The 27,483-nt window shown below is 39.4% G+C and overlaps 1 protein-coding gene and 1 long non-coding RNA gene across 7 annotated transcripts in view; one reads left to right on the top strand and one right to left on the bottom strand.

The window, feature by feature from the left end:
- The window catches only part of TRAPPC9 (trafficking protein particle complex subunit 9), a 448,113-nt gene that overhangs the window by 119,025 nt on the left and 301,605 nt on the right, over window positions 1–27,483 (top strand). The window lies entirely within an intron of this gene.
- Window positions 11,850–13,040, bottom strand: LOC135285810 (uncharacterized). Its single transcript, XR_010350497.1, has 3 exons — window positions 12,776–13,040; window positions 12,493–12,654; window positions 11,850–12,212 (listed from the first exon to the last, which is right to left on the bottom strand). It is a non-coding gene; the product is annotated as an uncharacterized LOC135285810 (long non-coding RNA).

The raw sequence follows: 27,483 nt of genomic DNA, 5'->3' as shown, positions 1-27,483 counted from the left end.
GTCTCCATCATGCTCCCTCAAAAGTTGCAGAGAAGCAATGCCTTGGCCCTTCTGGAACAAGATCTGGTGATAGAAGTTCCACAGTCTGCCTTTAATCATCTCCTATAGAAGGCTTTCCCTCTTTTCTCTGCTAGTTCTTCATGTTTTTCCTGTCCCTAGTGGAAACTGTTCCCGTCCTTTGCACATTGAATTTCTGATGACTTAATAGCTGTTATTTGATGTTTTCTATCAAGACCTCTGAGTTTTACAAGTTAGGAGAAAGGACTAAATAGGAAACAACCACATATTAATCAAAATCTGCATTGCTAGTTCATTTGTTGGCTTTGGGAGAGATGAGTAGTAGAGTCATTTTAGGGAAAACCTGATTGATGATGAAGATCTGCTTCGTCTGGCTGAGCCGGGCTGAATTCATTTCCTGGGGTGGAGAGTGTTTCATTTATAGTCACAACACTGTTTCAGGCAGAAGACAAAACTGAATTTTAAAAAAACAATGCTATAATAAAAACAGTGGTCCATATAAGAAGTAGACAACTTTCATGGATTAAAAAACTTAAAACCAGCTTCTGGCATACTGTAATGTTTGAGGTGACTTAGCAAATCTCTAATATCAGAATGACCTTGATTATAAATTGAATAGTATCCTAATGTTTTGTGTTTTTAATGAACTAGTTCATGAAACTAAAACTGATTATAGTAACAGTAGAATTGTTAAAATTTCTGCAATTTTGACATTTCTTCTAAAAAAGGATTTTAAGAGGAATGGTTAGAAAAAAGGTCAGTGAGTATAATTAGCGTACAACTGGAGAAGGTAAGAGTGAATTCTTTGTTCATCTGTGGTACAGAGTTTGGAATGCCTTTGCTTTCTTGGGTGTCATGCAGTTATAATTCATTTTAAGGCTTTATTCAACAGGGCATTTATTTTTTTTTCTTCAGGCTGTTACAGACTGAAGTACCATATGGCAGATGGGTCACAAAGCAATAAAAGAATTGAAAAAATAAATATATGTTATAGTACTGGAGCTTGAGAAAACACCATAGTTTTTTTCTCCCCTTACATTTTAATTTTTTTTTTTCACTATACTGCCAAAGGTAGGTAATCTGTGGAAGACTCTGAATTAAAACAAACAAATTAACAACAGCTGATGTTGATTACCTGGCTGAGCAGTTTGGAATGCTGACAGACACAACAGGGACAAGAAATGCAGTGGACATGTGTGAACCAAGCTAACCAGTAACTTTATTGATCATGGAAACTCAGTTCAGCACAGAATCCCTTAAATAAATAGTTTGGCCTTTAGTATGCGGATTAATTATTCAAAACTTCCATTTCATTCCATTTTTTTTTAACTTCCAAAATCAGTTTCAACTGCATTAACTGATTACAATTTCTAAAACTTCACACCTAAACAGGGACATGAAATTGAACAATACATTATCCCATGTCCTTTCTTTATTTTTCCTTATCAAGATCCTAGATAGTGCTGAAATGAAATGTTAAATTATATACAGCAGTTCCTTGCAGAGATGAAATGGTTAAAGGAATGTATTGGTTGCCTATAGAGATGTATTTTGTTTTGGACTATGGATGCTTTGAACATGGCCAAGTTAGCAGTGAATATCAGAAGTGTGGAAAGATGCAGGATTTATTTTATTTATACCTGGTATATATGTTTATGAAGTTTATTTTTACTACTTGTGAAAGATTTAAGTGCACTAAGCACTAGTTCTGTTACCTTTTGTAGAAATCAGCCTCTTGATGGAGACATTTTAATTCAAATAAGACTGATTTTTCTTTTTTGTTAATTTGAAGTAGTAGAGTGATCTACATGGAGGTGATAATTCAGTTTGCCAGAGCAGGTATTTTATTAAGTTTTAACCTTGCACAGAATATATTAAGTGATTTACTACACATGAAACCCTTTCTTTCTAATTGCTATTAGTTATAAATATTTTAGAAGACACTATAACTGATACACTCTGATCCAAAATTGCCTTCCTAAGTCATTAATTTGGAAGTTTCAAAGGTTTTTATAGTAACAGTAGAAAATTTTATTGAGGATGAAATATTGCATAAAACCTTCTCAAGCATGAAAACTCTCAATCATTTAATAGTATATGAAGGAAAATGTTGGCTTTTTTGTGATGGTTTTGTCTTTTCAATGTTTTGTTGCAGGGAGAAAAGATGTATTACCATGCATGTTTTAGTGATGTCCAACTTCTCTAGTTGTAGCCAATGAGATCAGTGTTTCTTCAGAGTTTTGAGGCTAAGCTGTATGTTTTAGTGTAATGTTTTTGGGTGTTAATCCTTCCACATCTTAAATGTTTTCCAGTTAGTCTCGGTTTATATGAAGGCTGATGATGTTTTGTTGAGTCTTCAGCATTATTTGAAGTTACTGTCCCAAATTTCAGCAGTCACCTGATTCTTGATATTCCTGTACATAATTACTCAAGATAACCTAGAAAAACAGATAATTTTTTCCTATGTAACCACGCGTTTTCAGTATGTGCACAGTAAATGCATCTTTCATTTGATTTCCAGCTATAAAATGGTGAGAGCTTGTTGGTTTCTAACGTCATGTTTAGCTGGGTTTTGTGGACTCAGCTATAATACTGTGCTCACAGTTGACACTTCTGATTAAATTTTTTTTTCTCATTGCTGAAATAATCAGGTAGCTATAGTTATTACCATAAAGCAGCAAAATAGTTGAATTACTTGCAAAAATAACAAATAAAAACTCTCTGGAGATTCTAGCTATACTATGGAAAAATTAAAATTTTGATGGAGCAGGCTTTGAACAGAAAACACTTTAATGTGTATTTATGACGTACATTTTTCTGCATCATGAAATGCTCAAGGCTGGAGCCTTTTTTTTTTTCTGTCTAGGCCTTGTACTTAGAATCACAGAATCACAGAATGGTTTGGGTTGGAAGGGACCTTTCAGATTATCCAGTTCCAACCCCCTGCCCTGGGGTTGGAACACTTTCCACTATCCCAGGTTGCTCAGAGCCCCATCCAGCCTGAACACCTCCAGGGATGGGGAATACCTAGATATGCTTGCTGCTGTTTTTGTGCTGGACTTTGTACCTCTTGAATGATGTTGACTTGGGAGGGAGGATTCAGTTGATCTGCATAATGTCTGTTTTTTGGCTATCCAGGTATGATTTTCCACAGGAACTTTGAGTCCTTTTATTTATATATTATTCTTTGTCTGTTCTAGCTCAGTGGTTTACACTGCTCTCCTTTTCTGTACTGTGGTAGCTGTCTCTGGGCTATAACTTTGAAGGAACTTCCTGTCAATGGGTGTACTTACTGCCTTTTAATTTATTTTTCTCTCAATTTTGTTATCCCTTTGACAGTTTGTGCTAGTAGTTTTTTTTGAAAGAGGACTAATTGGGAGTTATACAGATGTTCAGTTATATTTCAGTCACTACAGTTAGTGGAAATGGTGTTTATTGACTACGATCTTGCTCAACAAAACCATTAAAACCCCCAATTTCCTGTTTTTGTCTCAGTATTGTATTATGTCTCTTAATCCTTTAAGATGCACATTGACTTTGTCATATATAATAATATGATATCTCTCCAGAGAATGGGAGACAGGTGTAATGCTTCAAAACCAATATTCTGGGCAATTAATTGAGCCTGTGTTCTTTTCTGCTCAGATGCTTTGATTTTTTTTGAGAATGCACATTAACATCCTGCAAGGTTGCCTGGTTTTGTCCTGTGCAATATTGCACTGAGCTGTGATTTCTGCAGTCAGTGCCACATGCTAATTCAGCCAACTTAAATAGGTTTGGGACTCACTGTACTCCAAGATCTTAGGGTTTTGTAGACGTGAAAGGTCAAGGAAACACCAGGTCCAAAGTATTGGCTTGGTTGTGAAAAATCTCACCAAGCTGTTGCTTTGAAGAAAACGAGTTTTTAAATACTCTGACAGTATCGGAACATTAATTTCATGAGCGATGTAATTAGGTACATTTTTACTAGCCTGCTTAATTATTAGTCAGAATTAACTGATTATTGCATTACTAACACTCCAGGTATTGTTTTCATTGCCTGAATTTTAAATGCCCTTGCCTTGAAGTACTAAGGGAATGTGTCAAAAGGAGCTTATGAATGAGGATGTGGCAGAGAATAGGGCTCTTCTGTTCTCTTGTACCTTTATCTAAGTTCACTGACAAACATTTTTACAAAGTCTAAAGTTCTGTGAGAATGAATGTTTGATTTTGAAGTAATTTTCTTGGTATCAAGATGAGCACCTCAAAACCAGTGATTCTGCTTTCTTGTAAATAACCTGTCAGACTTTTGGGGATGTGGTGAACGAGTAAAAAGTAAGGAATGTTCCTCCATTGTCTCTTCTTTGAAAGTTAAAGTTTTGAACTGCCTCTAACAAAAACCTTAGAAACTGCTTTATTTTAGAAAATGAGGCAGGCTGTTTGAAGGTCATTAAAAGAGCCTGTAGTTGATCCATCAGGTGAGCAAGCAGTGAACTTCCTGATCTGTCAGGCAAACTCAGCCTGGATACCAAGGGGTAGGCAATGAACTTCTGGGGAGCAGAGATGAAGTTCTGCATGGATGTGCTGCTGCTGTGAGGTGGATGTGACACTGCCCCTCTCAAAACCCTCAGAATAAGCAAGTGCTCAACCTGCCACATGTTGCAGTGTGGCAGGGTGGTAGAAATGCTGCAACCTTCTTTGAAGTGTCTCCTTCAGAAGCTGCTCAGAGTAAGACCACAAGAACAGCTGTTTCAAGTCCTTGCACACACACACACCACAGACAGCTCAGCAGAGGAAAGACAGGAAGGGTCTTTGTGTGATGTATTCCAGCAAAGGTTTATCCCAAAACACGCTGAAGGGATCAGGGACAAAGACAAAACCATGTGCTGTGCACAGGCTTAAGTATGGAGTCAGTGAGCAATGACCTGAGGGCACAGGGCGGTGCAAAGGGCAGGGCCAAGGGCAGCAACCTGTAGGGGGGATGAGGGATGAAAAATTGGGGTGGGCAGTGTCATCTGGCCAATGGGAGAAGTAATCTGGTGTAGATTGGCAGTGGTGCTGCAGAGCACCATGGGCTGAGTCCTCTCTATCAGCCCAGGTGGGGAAAACTCTATGATCTGTTCTTCCAAGGCAAGGCCCTGGGGATTCCCTGAGTGGGAGGATTCAGAGGATTCCACAGCCACAGCTGCTGCAAAATCTACAAAGTGTTGGAGGCTTTGCTGTCCTGGCTGCTCCTGTGGGGCTGCTCCACCCCGCTGGTGCTGATGCCCTGGCTCTGCTCCCTGGCTGGGCAGCTCTGGGAGGAACACCCCTTGGCACCAGGGAGATCTCCCATGGCATTCTCTGAGAAGCCTTGGTGGGGTTAATTCCTTTGCTTCTCCTCATCATTCTTGGCATTCTCCTACTTTCCTATTTTCTGTCTTTCTTTCCTCCTTTATGGGGAAAAAAATAAAGTTGAATTATCGCTTTGGATGCCACTACTTAATATACTTTGTGTTTTAATCTCGCTTTGGGGCATGTTTAGAAGGTAATTCCTTTCTGCAACTGTGGATCAAGGCAAAACTTGCTTCTCCTCACCTTAAGTGGATTTGGACAAAGGATTGCAAGCATTTAGGAAATTCTTCTTTCCTAAGCAGTGCATAGGTGTGTTTTATGAGTTTCAGAAGAATGAAGTGGATTCATTACAAGTAAAGTACTAATGAGCTTTTAAAAAATGTCTTCATGAGTAGATACCATATTGCAGAGCAAATCACTGTCATGCTGCAAATGTCTAATGTAATTTTTTTAGAAGTGTTAAGGGTGAGCTAACAAATAATTCAACATTTGCTTACAGTCTTTAGCTCCTCCTTTACAAGGTGGTTTTGTATTTTAGGATCAAGATGGGTTGTACTTTTATTTATATGTTACTGAAGTGTTCAACAGAATGAAGTGTTATGGAAAATATTGTTCACTAAAGGAACAGGTAGATCTCATGTTTAAAGAAGAGTGAATTTACCATCAAAGGTTAAAAAGTAAGGTAATTTTAGTGGAGTCATTGAAAGACTGGCTTTAATGTCTGTGATGTCAGATGGAGGTGGTTGGGTGTAAGTTTGAGGTGCATCAAGAGCCAGACTGATAATCTCTTCCCTTCTAAAGGAAACCAGTCTTCTGGATTACTACATTAGGTGCTAATTTATTCCAAAAGATAAACATGATACACACTTACTACTATAGAATATATCAAATATTTACAAATCTATTCTGGAATAAGTGTATGAACTCCTCAGAGAGGGCTTCAGAAACTTTTTCAGCAAGATGATTGTGGTTTGCTGCATGGATGCAGTTGGATGCCAAGTAGTCAAGTGTTGTTTCAGTGCTTCTATCTATTTTTCAGATGAGTGATAGCTTATTTTAGCAGGATATTTTATCTCACCAATGGCAATGCAAGGTCTTGAAAGTAATCTCAAGTAAATAAATCTGGTCAGAAAATATTGTCTTATTTTCCTTGTGTACTTCTTTATACCATAAAAGAAGTACTTTTATACTTCTTTTTATCAGATATAGTCTATTGAATGGTTGCTATCCTAAAAAAACTGTAGTGTTAGTGCTGAACTTTCCTGTCATATTTCAAAAAGAGGATTTAGTTATTTTTTTCTTCTTGTCTATTTCTTCCCTTATTCCAAAGTCTTTGTTTTGCCCAGTTTTTTAAACAATAAAAACACCTTGGTTCCATTCCAGTGCTTGATGCATGGGGTTGATTTAAACATAGAAAGTTCCTATATGAAAAAATATAAATGTTATTAAAAATTCACTTCCTACTCTGACCCTTCTCAAGCTTTTCTAAAGTTTTACCTTTGATATTATAGTCTTAAGTCTTCAAACAAATCAAGCTGGTTTGTTGTATTTTTTAATCTTGCCTAATAAGTTCTAAGCAATGTGTTGCTTTGAATTTACCCATTTTAATGCTTTTTTAGGTCATGTTTTCATTCTTGCACTTGGTCAGTCATTATTTTGTATGAATTTTTTTTATAACTCCTTGTCTTGTTTACCTGTTTCTCTTTGATCCAGTATTTTCTGTGTGAAGAATCATCCTTACTCCACTCTCTGGTGTCTGAAAGCAGAGGTTATACACATAAAGCAGGGGTTTTTTTGGCCAAGTTATAGAAAGCAACTCCATTTAAGACAGAAGTAGCTTTTACTAATAAATAAAGGACTCGCTGTTTAAAACTTAGTTTCATGGGTTAATGAATCAGTCCCTAACCTGTGCCTGTGACTTAACCAAAGATCCCATAAACTTTTCAGCATAATTTTCAAAAATGCTGCTTAATTCTCAGTTGCATTTTATATCCTACACAAATTGCCTTGCTGACATTTAAAACTGTCTACCCATACACTGCTGTTTATCTCAGTGACCTTCTAGTTCCTCATGTTCTGGTCTAAGAGCTAAGGTGGTGTCATTTGTTCTGGTGACTCTTAGACATTTGAAATCACAGGAGTAGTTAGTTGGAATGTAATTGTCCAAATTAAATTTGTCCAAAACATGAAGGTTAACACTTCTCTGCATGTGAAAACAATCGGATTTTATGTCTCAGCAGAAATAGAATTCTTTCAGCAATGTATTTAAATACTAGGATATAAAATCAGTGCCTTTTCCCGAAGTAAGGGTGCTGCCTTCTGAAAGATGAAGGATTTCCTTTCTTTAGACTGTTACTGACTTTTAAACTATATTTTCTCTTTTTCCACAGTTCAAATGCACTTTTGAAATCTTCTGTAACTGGACCCCCTGTACATTTTGGTTTCTACTTAATAAAAATATAAAATATGAACAGTTCCTTTTGCTTTTGGGAACTGGTAAGGGTGAAGTATGATATAAGTGACATATTTACTGTGGCTCACCACCTATATTTAACTCAGATTTGGTGATGTTTCTGACAAGCTGCTTGCATTTAGACCAAGTCAGCAGTTCCCCATGAAGACATGGGCTGGAACAGGAGAACTAATCATCTGAAAAGGACAGAAAATAAAGGATTCAATGGCAATATGTTAGGAAGGACAATTTAAAGTAAATACTGAGAGCAATTATTATTGTTAATTTTAATCTGTCAGTTTGACATCCATGAAGTGCTGAGTGCTTTATTTTTTGGGTTATAAAAATATAATAACAAGAATGAGCCATAGAGTTGAAGACCCGGAAGGATTTGGTTCTTCACAGTCTTTACAAGACCATATTAAGTTTCTACATGCTGTATTTTATTGATTAGCCTTACTGAGTTCCTATTGATGATCCTGCATCAGAACTTCTGTGTTTTTCTGGTTATTTCCAGTATATAATTTATTGTTAACAAATACATGAGATTCCTATCAAGAATTGCTTAAAATTTTGACATCAAATGATATCAAAAAAGAAATCAGGAGAGAAGTGAGTTCATGTTAGAATGCTACTGACTGACTGAATGCAGTTGTTTTCCAAGGCCATTTTAAGAGAGAAGAAAATTACCCATTTGAGGTTTAGTAAGAAGCAAATTTAAATTAAAACTATGTTTTTATAGACAATTCTACTATTGTGGGATGACCTTGGCTGGCTGCCAGACACCCTCCCTGGCTTCCTTCCAGCAGTAGGATGGGGGCAGAGTAAGATGTGAAAGCTCATGGATGATGATAAGGACAGAAACAGGCAAGAGTCAAGACTGCACGCTGCCAGAAAGTGGAATAATTGTGCGGAATCTTCTGTTGTGAGGGGCCAAAGGTTGGTGACTGTGGGTTTAAACTGTCCACCTGTGTTGGTTGTGTTGATTTTGGCCCAATCCAATAGGCAGAGACACCTTCCGCTTAACCAGGAGCTCCATCCAAACTGGCCTTGGACACTTCAGGGGATGGGGCATTCACAGCTTCTCTGGGAAACCTGTGCCAGGACCTCACCAACCTCACAGCCCAGAATGTCTTCCTGTATTTAATCTAAACCTACTCCTTTTCAGTTTAAAGCCATTTCCCTTGTCCTGTCATTCCAGCCCCTGTCCAGAGTCCCACTCCAGCTCTCCTGGAGCCCCTTCAGGCACTGCAAGGGGCTCTAAGGTCTCTCTGGAGCCTTCTCCAGGCTGAACAGCCCCAGCTCTCCCAGCCTGGCTCCAGAGCAGAGGTTTCCCAGCCTCTGGAGCATCTTTGTGGCCCCCTCTGGACTCTCTCCAGCAGCTCCACTTCCTTGTGGTGTTGGGAGCTCCAGAGCTGGATGCAGCATTCCAGGTGGGAATCCCAGAGCAGAGGAGCAGAATTCCCCTGGAAATATCCCTGGGCTGCAGGGCGGGACCTGCTCTGGGCTGGCTGCCCCTCCTGCCCTTCTCCTGCAGCCTTTGAGGTCTGGGAATAACCTCCACCCAAAAGTGAGAGGATCCTTTTGCCCTCCTTGTTGGCTTTTGCTTGTCAGATCTTCCTGATAAAAATCCTTAGACTCAAGTTGTGGACAAAGTAACAGTGGATAATGGTGAGCTGGTGCGGGAAGAGACACCTGGGAGCTTAGCTGAGTGTGTGTGTAATTAAAACATGAAAATATTGCTGTGCAAAACACTTATTACACCATCCATCACGGTCATTCAAAGGAACTGCTGTTTTAAGAGCAGAACCAAATTTTAGTTTGTTTAGCTGTGAATTTAATGAGTAATTTGCTGTTAAAATAATCAGAAAATTTGAAGTGAGAACATTTGCAGGCATATTTGGAGCACTAAGATTTTTTACAAAGAGGTTTTTTCAGAGATAATGATTTTTAGGTATCATGCAGGAAATCAAACTACAATACTTTCTCCTGTTCCTTGTGATCTCCTCCATGTGGTGCTGTGTATCTGCAGCAGCACAAAGCTGAATTTCTGAGTAGCTTTTCTATACATTAAAACATTTGACACCAACTTCTTAGCTTGATTGAAGTAAACATTCCACATGTGTGGATATATTAGCAACCTGGAGCTTCGCATGCAGGAATTGCCTGTCACCTCTCTTAATGTTTTGAGTGATACAACCACTTAAAAGCACAGGCAGATTAGTGGATTCCATTAATAATGACTTAAAATATATTAGATTAATCCTGAATTTATTATCTGTCACATAGTTTCAGGCTTAGAGATGAGTGCAGGTTAGGTGTTCCAGAAGTGAGGAAGACTCTATGTTGTGGGATAAAAGGAGATCTTTTAGACAAGGCTGTAGATATTTGAGCTTTGAAGTCAGTGCCATACCTCAACCATATCTTAGCAGAATGGTAAACTGCAGAACATAATTTTACAAATTCTGCTAACATAATTCAAGGTTTTTGATTATTTCCTCTGCATTACAGTGATGGGCATTTCAGTGAATTCGCAGTGATCTTTTTTAAGGTGGCCCATTGCTGCAAATCAGGGAAGATTTAAAGCAAAATGGATTAATAGCTCAAACATATCACTGAATAACATAGAATTTCATAAAATCATGGAATGCATGCAACCTGTCCCACTGTATTGCTATCCTCACAGTAAAGAATTTATTTCTAATATCTAACCTAAACCGCTCTCTTTCAATTTGAAGCCATCCCCTTTGTTCTGTCACTAAATGCCATTGTAAAGGGTCTCTCTCTGTCTTTCTTGTGGGCTCCTTTCAGGTGCTGGAAGGCTGCAATTAAATCCCTCTGTGGCCTTCCCTTTTCCAGGCTGAAAAATTTTATGTGGAGAATAATGTGAATGATCAAAATCGCTGTTGCTGCACCCCAAGCACCTCTGGGAAGTGCTGTGATGGTTTAAGTTGCCAATTGCAGTTTGTCACCTCCTGCTTTCAGCCATCTCTGTGCCTGTGCACTGATTGACAGATGGCAAACATGATGCCAGCACTTTCTTGGAACTCCAGATCTGGGACAGAGTGTACTGCTGAGCCTGATGGCTCTCTTGGACACTGACCGAAACTCTGATGCAGAATTAGTGGACACATGAGTGTGTCCCACAGACTGGGAACCAGTATTTTATTTTGGTTTTGAAGTCAGTGCTTCACAGTCCATATGCTTGACATACTGGAGGTCTTTGAAGATGTGAAGAAACACTTGAAGGAGAGAGATGGTGAAAGTTCTTCTGGATGCAGAGAAACCTTCAGCAGGATCAGAGAAGAGAGGATCAGTGGGGGTTACTGAATATGTAGAAGTCAGCTTAATTTTGTGCAGAAAAAGACCTTCACACCCGTTTCTCCTATTATTTTCAAGAAGTCTCATATTATTTGTGACTGAGAGAGTGGGTTGAGAGTTATTTTGTGTTCTGGCACTGTCCTTTAGATATCCTGGTTTTGTTGCTGTATGTGGCCATTTCTTAGAAGTATGAACTGAGAACGTTTATCTGTAGAATGTGTCATTGGTGAATTTTATCTTAGTTAGCATAAAGACTCTTTCCTTTTAGATTGTAGCAGTGAATCTCAGTAAATGCAGGTGAGCAGGTGTCCAGCTGTGGAAAACTCAGGCATGTTGTATAGTACTTTTTTAACTGAAAGAGAGAATAGCAAATGAGCATTTGAAACATGCTGCCTTAAATATTTCTGAAGATGCATCCTAGCAAGTACTAAGAGCTGTGAGCTACAAGATATCTGGAGTACAAGCCATCTATTCTTTATGTTATTGTACTTATTTGTAACTTTTTAGGGCATGGATTTGTATCAGAACTCCTAGTGTGAGCCAGGATTTATTTTTGATTTAGATTTGTATGTTCATGCATTGATTATTGCATCAGATGTTTCAAAGAAGCACTTCAAAATATGAGACTCCACATAAAATGATGTTATTACTTTAAGAGAATCAGTGAAAACATGCAGCCCCTTAACAGGACATTTGTAGTTTAACTTTCTATTATAATCTCCATTATATAGCCAAACCCCCTAATTATTCTCTCTCCAATTACCAAACTTAAGTTGCTCATTGTGTTGGTCTTTCTTTGTATTTTTAAACAGCCCATGAAAAAGTAAAATATTTGAATTTGAAGCAGGAAGAAAGGGAGAGCAAGGCCTGAGACATTTGAGTAATGTGGGCAGTGGGTGAGCAGTGTATAATAACTTGCCAGATATTTGCTCTGTAGAACGACATTTTTCCTTGACATCATTCATAAAGCTGTCATCCCCACACCACAGTAGAAAGATACTTCCCTCTACACATTTTACAATATCTTGTAAGTTTGTTTGACAGGGCACATGACAGGTCTATCAAAACTGGGAGTCTCCTGTGACAAAATTCAAGACAACTGGCAATCCTGTAAATGGAAAAGGTGGAATTTATGTATGTCAAAAGCAACCCCATTTTTATTTAAATTTGTAAGAGTTGTCTTCTCACTTTTCCTTCTCATTTTTCTATCTATATGATTTGAAATATTAAATGGGAGACAGGCTGAAATGCTGTCTAGCTGTACCATGCTTTTATAAAACCTTACATGAACACTTGCTTGTCCTACCCTTGGATCTCTTTATGTTATGTGGTTGGAAAGGATTAAACTAGAGCAAAATTAGGAAATAAAAGAAACCTTGTGTATTTACCTTAACAAATGAGAGCTAGGTGAAGCTGGTGGCTGAACCCTGCTGAGAAAAGCTTGGAAGTTCTTCCACTTGTGAAGCACACAGAAAAGCTGGAGAGAAGCTCAAGGTAGTGATGGACATGGATTCCATGAATCAAGCACAAAAGTTGTTGAATTTAAGTGCCTGAGAGCATGAACAAGTTACTTTAATTTGGGGTATACTTGGAATGGTGCAGACTGTTGTCCACAGCACTTTTGAAAGTGGTGAAGTTGATTATAACCCTTAAAAATGCTCAATCACTCACCTACGTTACACAGCTCCACTCAGAGGCGTTCAGGTAAGAGGAGCTGTGTGCTGGGCTCTTTCCAAGGGCTTCCCTGGAAAGGCAGAGAAGGTGGCAGGGAGATCCCTGCCTCCTGTGTCCTGGCTGCTGCCTGTTCTGAACTGCTGGAATCCTGGATGCTGGGAATTTTAAACTTTCTGTGGTGAAAGGCACAGACCCATAAGAGAACACTGCATTTGTTCTGAAGCTGTGGAGAAGGCTTCCAAAATGCATTAATAGCCCTGGGATTATGAGTGTGTAGTTGGTTAGAAGTGTGTAATATCACAGGGTGGAAAACTTAGAGTTTGGGGTTTTAGAATATAGTAACAAATATGAAGCAAGATGGAAGTTTTAGGGCAGAGACAGGTTGTTCTTCTTTACCTTCTTCTTCCTTCTTCTTCATGGGTTTGGGTAGTATTTTGTACTTGGACAGAAAAGTCCTCATTGTGAGCTTTGAGTGATCAGTTACTGGGTTAAAAGGGAAAATAATTTAGGTGTCATTTCTTAATTGGATAGTTTAGCCTTAAAAGACCTTGTAAGAAGAGATAGTTAGCCATTTTATGCCTTGCTAAGGAAAGGCTGCAGAAATCAGGCTGTGAGGCTGTAGCACTGATAAGGAACAATAAACACCTGAGGCTAAACACAAATGATCCTCTCAAGTGCCTTCAATCCCAACCCTGATAGAGGTAGAAAAAGGAAGCAGAAAACCCACATGAACCTTCTGGAGAGGATTTTCCATTTGTGGAAACAGATCAGAAGGCTCATGAGGGGAGGTTTAGCAAGTTAGTACTGAGAAGGGGGGGAAAAAGGAATGTCTGAAAGGATGGAAGCTCTGCCATCAGGATGTTAGACCTCAGCAGCCAGGGACACTCATTGGAGCTGCAAAAATTGGATCATCGTCTCTCTCTGGTGACAAAATGGATTTGTAAGAAATGTGGCAAAAGAGGCTGCAGAGTGTTAAAGTGAAGCAGGGAGTGCTGAGGATAGGATGTCTGTGCTGCCAATGCTTTTGAGGAGGGGTGGATTTTATTGCAGACTGTCTCTAATCTGACTTTATGGACTTGAATGGCTGGTAGTGGAGTGCACCTTCCAATTTGCTATCATAATATTATTTATCTTGGAAAAGATGTTTTGAGGTGGTCTGGCCCAGCACACCTGGTCAAAGCATGGTCAGCTACAGCAGGTTTCTCATGGCCATGTCCACTCAGATTTTGGATGTCTCCAATAATGGATGCTTTATAAGCTCTTTGGACAACCTGTTCTAGCATTTGTCTATGCTAACAATAATAAAGGTGTTCCTTGTGATTTAAGGGAATTTTCTGCATTTCATTGCTCCTCATCTTTCTGCTGGAACCCAGCTGGTTCCATCTTCTGTAGGCCATCACACTGGGTGTTATATGGATGGGTGTGATTTCCCTTAGTCTTTTCGTATCCAGGCAGAACACTCTGGTCTCTCTCCTCAGGTGGTCAAATTCCTCAGCCTTTGGTGAGGAATTTTGGACCCTGGGCAGGACTTGCTCCAGTGCCCTTGTCTCTCCTGGGCTGGGGAGCCCAGCACTGGGCACAGCTCTCCTGAAGGGTCTCAGCAGGGCTGAGCAGAGAGGAAAGATCACCTCTGGCCTGACCTGCTGGTGGTTCTCCTGATGCAGCCCTTGTAATTCACCCAGACATGATCCAGTTTAATTCTTCAAGAACAAAGTCAAGAAATAAGAGTGAGGAGGAGACTGACCACAAAAGCATCTTCCTGATCCAGACAAACCAAGTCCTGAAAGTGTCCCCACAAAGTCCCATGGTGGATTATCACCAAGGTGAATTGATTAAAAAAGTGTAAGAGTATAATGGGCAGGGGAAACCTGCTTACAAAACTTTAAAATTTCTGTTCTATTTTCTATTTATTTATTTTTAAATGGTACCAGTTCTCAGAAAATTATAACTTCTAGTGGATGGAAAGAGAGGATAGTAGGAGACAGAAGTCCAGATGATTCTATTCCGAAACTGGGTTGACTTCAGGTCCCATCATAATGTTGTGGTTCATATTATCCTGTGGTATTTTAAACTTGGATGTTTCTTTTTAACATTTTGAGCTTAATGCAGTTACCTTGGCACAAGCGTATTATCAAATATTTGTAATGTTACAAGTAAGCCTAATAAATTTCCTTTTTCAGGACTCATTAGGATTTTTGTCTGCTTTAGAATACATAATTTCCTTTTTTAAAAACCATTTAGCTTCATTTTCTTTCTGACCTGGGTTGAAGGTGGGTTGCCTTAGGCAAGCAATTACCAATCAAGCCTCAAGCAGAGACTTTAGGAGTAATTTACACTTTTCCTATATTAAATCTGTGATGATGATATATTTTAATGGATTTCTTGTGTGCCTTTATTTCAATAGGAGAAACTTACGCTCCTGCTACCTGGTAAAAATAGATCATAAGTTGCCAAACAGATTGTTTACCATTTGGTGTGATAAAATTAAAATCTTAGAGATGGACAAGAACAACTTGATTCTTTATAATCTTATATTTTTTTAAGGCAGGGTGTGACACTTGTCATGTAGATGCAGGAACATGAAGTCAAGTACTGATGCTTCTCTGTTGCTTGACTTTTAAAAGCAACTTTTGACTATTGTTTTTCTTCTGTTAATGAGGATGTCAAACAAATTTATTGCCAAACAGTTCCTGACCTTTAAACGATACGCTTCCTGTGTTCTGTCATTGAGCTTAAAAAAGGGGAGTGGGCATAGAAGGAATTCTGGATAGCTGAAATTATGTATTTTGACAATTTATAAACAAATCTGATTTCTAAAAAAAAATAAAAAATCTAATTTTAATATAATTACTCCTGTCACAAAAACCCACCAAAACAAAAAAAAAAAACCAAACACCTACCCAAGAAACATCAAAACACCAGAAATCTCCCAAATAAACTAAAGACAAAAAATCCCCAGGTTTTAAATAAAGAAAAACCCCATCATTCTGGTTAAATAAAATTGAATTTGAAAAGAAAATTGCTGTTCTATCATAATTATTTGAATTGTCTTTTTTTCCCTACTCTGTTTTTCAGTGTGAAAATTTAGTACTCTATACAAATATTTCAAGAATAGGAGACTCTGTTTCTTTTGACTGCTGACTATTGTGTAATTGCCTGGGATCACACCCCAAATTATTCCTGTCTTTTAGATAGTGTTGCTGCCATAAATGGGAAGCATTAATACCTCAGTGGTTTTTTTACAATGTGGATACATTGACTTGCCTTTTGGTGAAATTATTTCTAACAAAACCAGTATTTTACTAAGAGTTAGGAAAATTATAAGGAGTTCTTGTTAATTTTACAGAAATCATAATGCATGCAGTAATAACATTTTTAGTTATGTTAAATTAAAAAAAACCAACCAATTTCAGGATGAAATAGAAGTATTATGGTGATGTTTATCAGAGTAGCCCGTTAAGCATGTATTCTTAGCATCATGATTCTGTAGGAATAGGTAGCTGGAGCATCTCAGTGCATTGTCTGACCAGGAGTGAGTCAGGATTCTTGATTTGCAACTCTAAATAATTGTGCACAAATAGAATTTTATGGAGAAGAAACTTGGAGATTGTTGCATGTTGTTTTTCTTTTTTTGAGATTAAAACAAGTTGTCAAATTTGTTTAGTTGTTTGTTTGTTTCCCTGAGTCATTCATTCAAAATAAGGTAAAGACAAAAGCCACTCATGGCATAAGTTGCAAGGTAAAGAATATTCAATGTATGTTCAGGTGAAATAGTGTTTCCACAGGAGCTGTTTCAGAATCAACACTCTTCCCAGTTTTCTGGTTTTGGCTGTATTTTCCCATTGTGCCCTTTTTTCTGCCAAGCTTAATGGGTGGTCAAGCGGAATTCACAGAACAAGGATGGGTTTTGCTTAGGATTTAATTGAGTATGAGTTAACAGTTGGAAAATGCATGATTATGTTTTAAACCTCTGAAGTTATGAGTCACTGTTTGGGAGTTTCCTGCTGCATATTTATGAAGTGCTCAGAGATGACTCAGTGTGTTTTTAAGTAAGCATTTGTAATCATTTTAAGTGTGTGCTAACCACTTAGGCTGGGAATCAGGTTAGCATCCTAAATAAAATCAAAATAGTGGTTTAAACTTCCTTCCTTCCTTCCTTCCTTCCTTCCTTCCTTCCTTCCTTCCTTCCTTCCTTCCTTCCTTCCTTCCTTCCTTCCTTCCTTCCTTCCTTCCTTCCTTCCTTCCTTCCTTCCTTCCTTCCTTCCTTCCTTCCTTCCTTCCTTCCTTCCTTCCTTCCTTCCTTCCTTCCTTCCTTCCTTCCTTCCTTCCTTCCTTCCTTCCTTCCTTCCTTCCTTCCTTCCTTCCTTCCTTCCTTCCTTCCTTCCTTCCTTCCTTCCTTCCTTCCTTCCTTCCTTCCTTCCTTCCCTCCCTCCCTCCCTCCCTCCCTCCCTCCCTCCCTCCCTCCCTCCATAAAAGATGTATCAGTAGTGGCAGCTCAAAACCAGAAATGGTTCAAATATTGTCTGGGCTCAGAAATCAGCACAAAACACTTGCTGCAGACTGGTCAAATTGTCACTGACAAGTCCTTTATAAATCTATATTTCTGAGAGAGCACTGTGTTACAGCTCTCGTTTGCTTTGTGACCTTTGCCTCTGGAAAATTTCTCTGTATTTTTGGTAACATCACAGAATTTAAAGTGTATTCTTAGCCTTCAGGACTCCTCAGTGCAGGTGGGACTGGAGCCATCCAGCAGAGGCAGTGTCCACCTGGCTGAATTGTGCCAAAATGGCATCAGTGAGGACTGGAAATTAATTTTAGTGTCATCTCTGTGTCTGACTCATATCTGCAATTATTTTTCATATGTTTACTGAAGAGCTAAGTCCAGATTCCCTGTCCTGAGGGGAAACTTTTGAGGGAATCACATACAGAGAGTTGATAGGAGCATTGACTGTGTGTTTTAGTGGTATGACTAAAGGCTTGGTTGCTTGGCAGATTGACTTTCAAAGAGCCTTCCCAGGGAAAGAAGAAAGATATATCAGAATGGAAAGTGTTGCTTTTCTGCAACTCAAAGAACCCATTTCTAGCCAGAGTAGATGACAGATTTAATTTCTGAAGTCTTAGTTCTTGAAAACTAATTTCAGTATTTTCTTATTCTGTTAGTTTTGATCATCATATTAAGGAGTAGGAATTTGCACTATTCATTCCACATTAAACTCATTAAATCAGTGATAAATTTAGCTCAGTAACTTTACTGATTTTAAAACTGATTGTGCTACTGGAGCAATTTTTTTCAACCCAAGCAGCAGCTGAAAAATCTGAAGTGCTCAGTCTCTCATATTTATGTGTTAATTCTGTGCTGAATAAACAGATCTATAGATAAAGTTGTTCAAGCATTCCTCTTTTAAAGCCCCTTTCTTCATTTGCTTCTACTTTTGAAAATTCACTAATTGGGCTTATCCCTTCTAATCAGAGGAATTCCCGAAAAATGAGGATTGTTTAACCCAAGAATTCCAAAGATCTCTCCTATAAAATATGATCAGTTCCAAGAATCTTTTATGGAGTTGATTTTTTTTTCTGGTTTGCTGGATGCATTGTTTCTTTTAAAGATACTTCATTTATTGAAGAGGAGGATATTTATCTTTCGGGGTGTGAGTTTTTTTCTTCAGAGTGTAGTGCAATAATGTTATGAACAAAAATTATACACACAGTGAAGGGAACTGGCTTCTTCAGCAGAGTGTTTTGAACAGTGAGTGGATTTGATACCTTCATGAAACCATTTGTATGGGATGGATCCCTGCAACGTAAAATAGAAACTCTGGACTTCTGTAAGACCTTGTGCCCATAGGGGGGTGCATGTGATTCTTCCTTCTTAGTCTGGAATATTATTTTCATATTATCTGGTGGTTCAAAAGTTTGTAACTTTGACAAGTTGTGTGTTGCCATTGGGGAAGCAGAGCAATTAAAACAGTTGCTTTGCACTTACTGTTGGTAAGTGTGGTAAAACCAGAAATGAAACTGCAGAGTTTCTGGGTTATTATATTGGGTTATAGGGTACATATGTTGTTAGGGGGTATAAGGTATTATTATAGGATACATTTGTGGGGGTAGTGTTGCAATGGGTTTTGTTAATGAAGGGCAGCATCCTGGTAAGCAAATCTGCCCCAGTTCTTCAAAGCATGTTCAGAGCTCCTGAACAAAGAGAAAATCATTGATACTGCTCATTTGATTCCTAAAACACTCTCAGAGATTCTGACAAAAAGCTCTTTGAGAGAGGCAAGTGTGCTGTGAGATGAAAGTGAAGGTCCCATCATGAGTTGAGCTCGTTCAAGGTAGGATAAGGGGCTCGTTTGCACACTGCAGAGTGGTCTCCTGCCCAATTCCTTGGGATTGTGTTGTGCCTGTGCATGCTTTTAAAGGATCTAGGCATTAGGGTGATTAGGAATGTGCCAAAGATCAGCAAGGGTAGCACACCTGGAAACCAGCTTTTAGGGATTACAAGCTTATCCTGCAATAGGGGTGCAGGGTTAAAGTTGGAGGTGAAGATCAGCGCTGATCATGTGCATGTGCATGGTGAAGTTAATGCACATGAAGAATCTGGAGTCTTAATTCCAAATGCACAGCGATGGACTCTGAATTAACCATTGCAGTTCAGGGTAGAGATCTTGGAAGCACGAGATGCTCTACAAAGGTAAATAGAATATTAGGAATAGAATATTAGAAAGTAAAGGAATAGAGAACAAACCAAGAAGTTTTTTCTTTAACTCTCTTTGTGTGCAATCTTACTCTCTTTTCTCACAAAGGACATGGTGAAAATAGAAGGAACTGGGAAGGGGTTGAGGAAGAGCAAAACAGTGTAGAAATGTCTGGCATGAAAAAACAGAACTGAATAACTTTGTGGTGTTACCCAGGGACTTGAAGTTGTTGCATATCAGCCTATTCAGGCTTGGTGGTGTTGCTTTTGTGGGAAGGTTGGAGGAGGACTCACCCTGGACTCACCATTTGCAGACCTTAGTAGTGTTGCAGAGCTTTGTAAAAGTCTCACTTGGTAAACTGGGAATATATTCTGGGAGGCAATGCTTATTTGCTTAGTCTGGAGCAGCCAGGTGTGGTGTGGAGCCATTAAAGAAAGTCCTGTGCTCAGTCTCCCCAAAGTGAGAGGTGACCTGCCCGTAAATGAGCAGCACCACTGGGCAGAGGTGTCAGTACCAGCTGGGAGTCACTTCTTCAACACTTGTTTCTGTTTTTTACTGAAGTTCTTTCTGAAATGTGACTGGGTTTATATGTAATTTCACTCAGGGTTTCATGACGTGGGGTTTTATACTGGAGATGTTTCTTTGTTATGCCCACATATTGGTTTTATCCACCTCTCACTGGGGTGTGCCTTCAGTGAGCAGGATCTGCCAGCATTTGTGCCTTTACTCTTGGGGACTCTGCCTGGAGGGTGAACTGAGCAGGTTTCAGTGAGGAGCTACGTGCAGTGATGCTGCTTTAGAGCACTCAGCATGTTCCTAGCCATTGCTGGGAAAACCAGGTGGTCTCCACAGAGAAATTTCCCCTTGTGTATGTCTGTGGTTTCTTTGTCAACATGGGTCCCTTATTTATTCTCTCTTTCTGCCTTCCTACTTTAGAGTCAGGGCAGGATTTATCCAAAGCCCTGTGGACAGCTGGTTAAGGGAGGGGATTCTGCCCCTCTGCTCTGGTCAGACCTCACCTACAGTGCTGTGGCCAGCTCTGGGGTCCCAGCACAGGAAGGACATGGAGCTGTTGGAGCAAGTCCAGAGGAGCCACCTGGATGATTGGAGGGATAGAGCAGCTCTGCTGGGAGGAAAGACTGAGAGAATTGGGATTATTCAGCCTGGAGATGACCTTACTGTGGCCTTCCAGTGCCTGCAGGGAGCCAACAGGAAAGATGGACCAAGACTGCAAGGGCCCTGGAGTGACAGGGAAAAAGAGGAATGGCTTCCAGCTGAAAGAGAGTAGGCTTGGTTTAGATAAAAGCAGAAACATTCTTTACTGTAAGGATGGTGAGGCCCTGGCACAGGTTGCTCAGAGAAGCTACCCCATTTCCAGAAGTGCTCCAGGCCAACCTGGATGGGGCTCTGAGCAACTTGGTTTAATGGAAGGTGTCTCCATGCCAGGGGGGGTTGGACTGAGATGGTTTTTAAGGTCGCTTCCAACTGATGCCATTTTTTGATTTCAGAATCAGAGAAGCTATTCAGGAGCATGTGCTCTAACTTGCCCCTCCATTCCTTCTCATCCTCCAAGACCAGCATGCAGGGTTTGTTCCCCAGCACGTTTTTCTAACACATTTTGCAGTTTAGTGTCAGCAGACAGAAAACTCTCCATGGGAATGTTCCACATAAAAGTTACTTGTGTTTAAATTAATTTTAATCTCTCATCTGTATCTCAGCCAAGAATGAGGTGCTGCGATAGCTGCGGTCAGCAGTGCTGGGACCCAGGCTGAGGGAGGTAAAACTTCTGAGGCAGCTGAGAATGGGCATCAGCCCCTTGGGCATCCAGCCTGCAGTAGTGGGACCCAGGAGGCCTGGATGCAATTTGCCTTTAATTAAAGAAGGCCGAATTCTGTGATTAATACCACAAAAATAATTATGTATTTCCTGAATATTTCCAGAGGGGATTGAAACTCTAGGAGGGAATATTGTCCAGGGGAATTATGCTGTGTATTCCTCCCTTCTGTCTTTAGGAACTAACAACTTGTATTCCAGCAAAAAAATGTGCACAAAATCAATTGTGAATGTGTGGCTGCAATAGTCAATTAGGAAATGCAGAGTTTAATGAGAGATGAATGCTCTTCAGTACAAGATTGCTGGATATTATATTTTATCTGTCAGCCCATGTATCTGTTTGTCAGAGCGACCTTTGATTCACCCTATTTGTTAATGCAGAATGACTACGCCAGGCCTGCCTTTAAACTTAATATTATTCTGCTCACATCTCCATTCTCATTATAAACATGGCTATTTTTAGCCTGCACAGATTCAGAATATGCCTTGTAAGCTTAAGGGGGATTTATTGAGCTCCTGTGTGTATTCACTAGAGATTCCTTGTTGAAGCTTACTGATTTAGGACTGGGGAGGGGTAAAATGTACTATTTAATTCCCAGTATATGCCTGCAGGAGCTATATTTAGCTTCAGCTACTTGCCATTGTGCTATTTTTGCTGAGAGATGCAGCCCTTTCGTTGTTCAGGGGTTTAACTAGGCAGAAATGTGGATGGATGAGCTCCATAAACTCTGGTGTGGTGCAAGAATTGCTGCTCAAAGTCACTTGAGTAGCACTGCCCCAGAGCTGCACACAACAGGCACCTTGTTCACTAAACTGGGTGTGTAAAGTCAGCTGTTAACACAGGTGCTAAAAATTACATTGAATTGTGTGGTAGACTGATAGAAAAGCTTAACAGGAGTGGCAGTGTGGGCTTTGTTTGTATTTGTACATGTAAAGGTCTGACTTGCTGCAGAGGCACAATTTATTTCATTGTTTAATCAGTTGTTAAAAATTTTATCCTGGCTTTTGTAGTTGCCAAGTGTATTTTCAGTGGAATGTAGAAGAGAAAAATTAGCATGGAGAGTGTGTGCTGCAGTTGGGTCCAGGAGGATGATTACATATGCACTACAAGATCATTACATATGCATATCCTTTTTATAATGCATGTATCAGGGCTCCTGCTATCAATTACTGCACTATTTGGTGCTCTAAGGAACAGTATCTACAGGGAGAGTCAGTCTCCTTTTCTTATTTGGGCAAAATTAGAAATTTTACCTTGATCAATGAAGTATTCCAGAGGATTCTAATTTGCTTCAGGATTGGCATGCAGACAAAAGTATAGGATTTATGTTTTAGCGGAAAAAAAAAAAAAAGAGGACAGTCATGTCATCTATGAAAATGCAAAAACCCTACCTAAAGGACATTTTGTGTATCAGAAAATAAGGCAGGTTAGCCATGAGTGAAGAGATTCATACTGTCCAATGAGAGTGCAATGAATAAATATCTTTCTGCAAAGCAAATGGATCTCTCCCTGCCTATCTCAAGTCCATGGTTGCACTTGATGGTCTTGGAAGTCTTTTACAACCTTAGTGAGTCTATCATTCTGTGATTATGCTGTGTACGTTATCCTACCAATTATTTTAATGTAAAAATTCAATTTTTAATAATAATGATGATGAGGCAGTGTTTTCTACAGGCAGAAAATTTCATAAATATTTGTTGCCATGTTCAAATTCTTACCTTCATTTTTTTAACATGGACCTTTCTTGGGCAGCCTAAGATTGTGCTGGACACTGAAGATATTAGAGAGAAATAATATGTTTTCAGTTTTGAAACAATACTCACCTTGAATTAACCCTTGTGAGGTATAAAGGCTTGATGCTGTCCTCATAGCAACTGCTGAACTCCACTTCTCCTCCCAAATGTCCTTTCAATACCAGCATTTCAAGCAAAGGAAAGTCTGAGTGTGAAGGAATGCTGTGAATTCCTGCTTGGAAGAAGATTTGAGGATATCAAGATCTAAATCCTTCAGGGAATTGGGTCCACAGACTTCATGCTAAGGAGTTGTGCAGATCTCAAACTCCAGATTCCAGCAGTGCTGTTCTTTCCTTGGGGATGAATAAAGACATGATGCTTCTGTCATTTAACTGGTGGATTTTTTCCCTATTAGATTGGAGATTTTTGTCCTCCCAAGTAGAATTATAGAATTTGAAGGTAGCCAGAAGTGTCTCTGGTTTTCCTCTTTAGCAGTGTGGGAGTGGTGGTTTTTTTTTTTTGGTTGGTTGGTTGGTTGGGTTTTTTTTTCCTTTGTTTTTGTGTTGTTTTTTTTTCCTTCCTTTTATCCTCCTGAGAACACATGGGCAGGAGGATATTCAGCCCATGAACATAGAGGCACCACTTTCTTCTCCCAACACTGCTGTTAAGCCTCATTCTTTTTACACAAAATCATCCTTTAAGCCTTTTTTTTAATACAGACTTTATTCTTTGCCAGGTTACCATGTGGAAACATGGGCTGTAGACTCAGTGATGAGAGGAAGCAAAAATGACAGGAATTCTTTTGTTAAACCATTGTAAATAAAGCTCAAGACAGTGTTAATCTATATTAATTTTGATAGCCAGATGAATACACAGGCAGAGCTGTGTGCATTTCCAAATGCCAGGACTGGCTTTGGAGCTCAGTGCTAAACATAGACACAGTCCTTGTGTTCACAAATTGCTACAAAGTGGAAGCTTGATGTATTTGAGTCTCATCTTCCTTGGTTTCAGCTATTTAGGCATCTCCATTTCCTCCCCAATGCTCACTTTTTGGCCTTTTGCTTAAAATAAAAAAGATTCAGCTGTGTCCATGCCCTGTATTTGTATCTGAAAAGTGTTCCTGGACCAGCACATCCCACGTGCTTGGATTAAAAGCTTGCAGGACTGGACCTTTCTGAGGCTGATCCAGTTCTGCACGTTTTTGGGGACATCTCTGCTGTTGTGAGGAGCTTGAGCATTGCCAGGGTCACCTGCTGCCCTTGAAAAGAGTGTGGTTAATTAGAGAAACCCTCTTTGTCCTTGTTACTGCCAGATCATTTAATTCGTTACAGCTGAAATTCCTGATCCATGGTTTATTTGCACAAAGCTCTTTAAAGATTTTAAATCTTTAAAGATTTTAAGCATTCCACACAGTAGAAGAAATGAAGAAATTCATTTTGTTGAGACAAATCCTCTGGTGCCTTTTGTGAGATGGAACTGATGAATTAACACATTTTTATTTCTCTTTTTCTTTACTGATGGGGATTTTACTGATTGTTGGTCTGAGTTGAGAGTGGAATGGTCAGAGAAGAAGAATGAGGGAGGGAGGAAGAGAGAACTCAACAAAATTGGGGTTTAGGGTAAATTTAAGGAAAAAAATCCCATACCCAAACCAGAAAACACAAGGCAACAGGTGAGAAAAGGGGCTAAAGTCAGAAAAAATGGCTGAGCACTCAGGAATGTGTGGAGCCAGTGCTGCTAATGAGAATTTGGGTGAGAAGCAGATTAGGAGCAGGATAGGATTTGGGAATAAATCATATTTACAGTTGGGCAAGTAATCTATATATTTTTTTCAAAGAAAAGTGTATTGGAAGGTTACACACCTAGAATAAGTTCTTTTTTGAATGTCAAGCCCTAATTGCATAAGAAATGATACTCATTAATGAGAATTGTGTTCTAGAAGCCATTCAGAAGCTAAAATGGAAAGATTATATTCTGAATTAGTATATTTTTCATTCTGGTCTTCATGCTAATTTTATTTTTCCCGTAGTTCTTAGTTTTTAACTGTTATGGATTTAAGGAGGAGTCTGTAGTGCTACAGTCTGAGATTTCTTCAGTCATTGCAGTCAGCATCTGCAGTTCCTTGGGAGCAAACTGCCTGTAGCACTGACATTTCATCTTCTATTAAGTGCTGAGACCTACTTAGTGTCATTTTTACTGTACTAAGGGAATTTAGAAAAGACCTGAAAACACAGTGTATGTGAGCCTTGCTCACAAATTATGATGAAGCATTGCATTCTTCTATTGAAGCTTTGTTTTCCTTTACATAGAGCATATAATGATTGCATCTCTGCAGGTGGGCACTTGTATCCTTGATTTATACTTCCTTAAAGTGCTCTTGGTCCAAGAAAATTCTTGAGCTAAAATTGTGCTATTTGCCACACAGAACTTTGAGCACTTTTTTTGGGAGGGGGGGGAAATTTTCTTGAGTCTGGTATTCAGTCAACCATCCCTCAGCTGAGAACAAGCAGAGAGAAAGGACTGAGCCCCATATTTCACTTGCTAGCACAAGAAATGCCTCTCACACAGCTTTTCCTCCATTCATTTCTCCATTTAAATTGTCATTGCCTGAGTTTTCTGTTCTCAGTAATGTTCCAGCTTCTGCATGAGCAACAATAATCTATAGAATTAGGTGGAAATTCTCTTTAGATTTGACTCTCTGCTTCTGTGGTAGAAATATTGTGGTAGCAGTTCAATAGAAATACTTGCTCTGAGCTGTGGATTGAAATTGAATTGGCAATTAAAAATCAGTATTAATGGTGTTGCTGCTCAGTGTCACCACTGAGGTGTTGGCAGGTGGGTGCTGACTGGTGCCAGTGGGTGAGGAAACTTTAGTGCCCGATGGTTTGCTTTCCATTTGTGGCACCAAACCTCAGTTCCTTTCTAACTTTACTTTAAATTTCATTATGAGTCAACAAACTGGTGCCAGCTCTATGCTGAAAATACTTTGAGGAAAAAATGCATGAAAAACCAAACCAGCAATTTTTGATAGTTTATCTGCAGAATATTTCTGGTAGGTGTTATTGATAGTGGGTGCTGTTGGTTATGAATCTCTCATTTGGAATTTAGATGCAGAAACATTTTTGTTTCCTTTTCTTTATCAACAGAAGGAAGGACCAATGAAATCATAAAAAATTTATCAAGCCAAAGCCATCACAATAAATATTTACTGTTGAGTTTCCAGAATGGAGCTCTGCCTTAAAAACAAGAATCCCCCAAAGTCCACAGGTTTCTGAATTTCAGATGTGTTCAACAGCTATCAATATTCTTTTCCTGCCTGCCCTGAAAGCCTGGTGCATTCCCTCCTTCCTTCCCTTTGTTTTTTATGGATCATCTGCAGGAAAAATGGTGTTCACAGGGCCACCCTGCCATCTCATTTTCAGTCTGCAGTGATGCAATTTGGAGAAATCTAAGTGATGCTGTTTAGATTTGTAAGGATGAAGAGGATCTGCAGCTCAGGCTGTGAATTCTGTAGGTTTCACAAGGAGTCAGGGTAGAACATTATTTAAATTGGGGGCTGTAGCATTTGGGCCACTCCCTGCAGGTGCTGTGGGAGACAGTGGTAAATTATTTGAAATTTGTAGGTTTATGAAAATGTAGGAATTTTTTTTCCCATCATGGAGATAGAAAAATCAATCTTTCATGTAATAGATGAAGTAATTTTTGAGGTTTTAAAGCAGATTGAATTTTGTTGTACTTGTTGTGAGGTTTTTAAAATATTTTTTTTGTGTTCATGTTACATAAATCCTAAGCAATGAAAATTTCTCTAACCACCTGAAGGCTCCTGAAAAAAAAATATTTCCTTCAGTCATGCTCCTACCCTACACATCCATCTACACTCCTGATGTAAAGTCTGCCTGGTGTTTTTTTCTTTGTGTGCACATGCACATTCATAGACTTCTGCAAACCATCATGGCCAGAGGAAGAACAGAAGTTTGGGTGTTCTGCAGTTGTCACAATCTCTTGTCTCCTCAGTGTTTACTGTGCCCAGTTAGATCTCACATTTTGGGTGAGAAGGGATGTCCTGCTGCTGGCTGGATTAACAGAAGATGGTTGGGTTTCCTTTTCCCTGTTCTCTCCAGTGGGATTTCAGGAGTCACAGCGTCACCAGCAGGATTTCCCCCATAAATTCCTCACTGCAACAGGGACCAAGATTATGATGATGCCCTTAAACCCTCCTACTCATCAGTGGCACATAATGGCTGTGGTTTTAGCCTTTTTTCTGGATGTTTTTTACTTGGTCTAGGATGGAAAGGAGTTTGAATCTGGAATAGTGGTGCTCTGTGACCTTTCAAGCTGAAATCTGTTGTGTGTTTACCTGTAATGACACAGGACTAGTCCTGCTAAAGCAGCTTTTTTCCATGGTCCTTTGCAGAGGGAACCATGGAGCTTTTCCCAGCAGGACTC

The sequence above is a fragment of the Passer domesticus genome, chromosome 1 (genome assembly GCF_036417665.1).
Source record: "Passer domesticus isolate bPasDom1 chromosome 1, bPasDom1.hap1, whole genome shotgun sequence".
In the NCBI taxonomy this organism is placed as follows: Eukaryota; Metazoa; Chordata; class Aves; order Passeriformes; family Passeridae; genus Passer; species Passer domesticus.
The sequence above is the reverse complement of the archived record's forward strand: the minus strand, read 5'-3'. Positions and strand labels throughout refer to the sequence as shown.